The sequence below is a fragment of the Daucus carota genome, chromosome 9 (assembly GCF_001625215.2).
Source record: "Daucus carota subsp. sativus chromosome 9, DH1 v3.0, whole genome shotgun sequence".
Lineage (NCBI taxonomy): Eukaryota > Viridiplantae > Streptophyta > Magnoliopsida > Apiales > Apiaceae > Daucus > Daucus carota.
In genome coordinates, this window is record NC_030389.2 from 28185317 (window position 1) to 28187791 (window position 2475).

General features: G+C 28.9%; 1 pseudogene; it reads left to right on the forward strand.

Annotated features, from left to right (window-relative positions):
• The first annotated feature begins 368 nt into the window (after nt 1-368).
• Nucleotides 369-2085, forward strand: LOC135149548 (uncharacterized; annotated as a pseudogene).
• Nucleotides 2086-2475: the final 390 nt, after the last annotated feature.

Below are 2475 nucleotides of genomic sequence, written 5' to 3' on the forward strand. Positions count from 1 at the left end.
ACTGCAGAATATTTGTATACAGATCTTAAATACAAATTACTACGTCGGAAGATATACTAATATATATAATAGAGAATGATTTTACAATGCAATATTTTTGTAGGAAAATACAAATAACTACGTCATACTGCTGCGGAACATATATTAATATAATAGAAAATGATTTTATAAATTGTAGAAAAATACAAATTACTACGTATACTGCTGCGGAACATATATTAATATAATCGAAACTGATTTTATAATGCAATATTTTTATAGGAAATGCAAATAATTACATCATACTGCTGCGGAACATGTATTAATATAATGGAAAATGATTTTTTAATGCAATATTATTGTAGAAAAATAAAATTTACTACGTCATAATGCTGCAGAACATTGCATTTAATAAGCAATTTGATCAGAAGGTAATAATTAAATTTTAATACATATAATTATGGCATTTAATGCATTCATTAATTATCTATAGTCAACTAAAAAAGATATTAAATAACTAATAAATGCAGTATTTGATCGTCACCGTTGATTTAACATTAATCTAATGATTCTATATGAGTTCTAAGTTCTAATTTAATATGAGTTCTGATTTGAACCTCACCCATCATATAATATACATTATAATATATATATTCATACATGATCAAGTAATCATAAAAATATTTTTTACTTGATAGTTAAACAAAAGATAAGTTATATTGAATACATAATCTTATATATTATAATATATTATAAGTTCATCAATTAAAAATTGATCACTTAGCCGAAAAATAAGTGAGACAATTATAATAATTCAATGCATGATATTCGTGTAAATTTTTCTAAAATAATTATTAATTGATTTATTTTAAGTATTAATGATTTATTATAATCCTATTTATAGAAAATGTTAGTGTATTTGAAAATTAATGATTAAATATTAATATATTTAAATTTTGTTTTCGGGTTTCATTTGGAATTTGGAATTTTGGATATATCCATATCCAATTTAAGAAAAAGAATTAACTTTCAAGTAATATCCGAATTTGATCCGAGATTCAACTTCAATCAGGTTCGAATTTTTATTTTTGTGTATTTTTCCAGTCCAGGTTGGTTACGAATAGAGATGCAAAATTTGGATTTGAATTTGGATACGACCATAAAAATATTTTTGAATACTTTTAATAATATCAAATTATAGAAAAATTATTTCAGTGATTTCAGGGTTTGTTGGTGGCCCTCTTGAGGCAAATTGTTGGGGGGGATTTCAGTGATAAGAATTTATGGTTATGTTCGGAGTTGGTTCGTGTTTTTTTTGCCTAATGGGATTGTTTGTTAGAAGAAGAACCATTGGTTTTGACCAGTGCTTTGTATGTATTTCTTAGGCTGTTGGCAGATCATTGTAGGCTCGTGGGTAATTTAAAGGTTGAATTGTTGAAAAAAATGGAGATTGAATTTTGTGTTAGACTTTTGAGGTAGCGGTTTCGTTTGTGTATGATGATAGGGAGGGATCTTGTTAGGCTTTTACAGGAACTGGTTCACGTACCCGAGTTTCGAGCCATATGGAAGGACTTGATGTTGAGCCCAACTGAATTTAAAGTTCCTGAGTTTCGAGATATTTCTCAGCTTTACCGTGTAAGGACATCGAGTAGGTACTTTTTGCTACGTATAACACCTGTAATGGAGTCACAGTTGCGGTTTTTGCTTAGTGATGTCAAGTTTGGTAATCATAGAAGGTACCCGGTCTGGTTTGCAAAGAAGTTTCTTTGCACAGCAGAGAAGGAGACTTTTCTTATTGACATAGTTAGATTTATCTGTTGTTCACATCACCCACCTAATGAAATTATATTATCGGACATAATTCCTAGGTGGGCTGTCATTGGCTGGTTATTGAAATGCTGTAGGAAGAAATATGTGGAGGCTAGTGTTAAACTGGCACTCTTTTATGATTGGCTTTTCTTTGATGAGAAAGTGGATAATGTTATGAATATTGAGCCTGCATTCCTACTGATGGTTAACTCAATGTCCAGATATATTGAAATGACACATATGCTTCTAGATTATTTCTTTCATTTACTCAATAGAGCAATTATAAATTATCATTAAAATTATTATTATTATTATTATTTTGCTAGTTGATTGAGTGGAACTCCGGACCTCCGGCAAGGGGGGACAAGAGCTCTACCACCACACCAACACTTTGTTGGCAAAATTATTTATTACAGCTATTAAATAGTATGACTAAATAGTGAAAAGTGAATATTATTATAAATAAATAATAGACGGGGAAAAGAAAGAATTGTGTTCGATAACCATATAATCAGAAATAATTTTTATTTTTCTAAAGGGATTTAACCAAATATACAAGTTTTGCAATCAAGGACAAATGTTAGGACATAAATAAAACTAGTTGTCCTTGGAAGCAATTTATAAAAATTTGTATTATAAAAAGGCTAGTAAATAGTAATTAACTTACAACTCTAAGTTTAGAGAGAG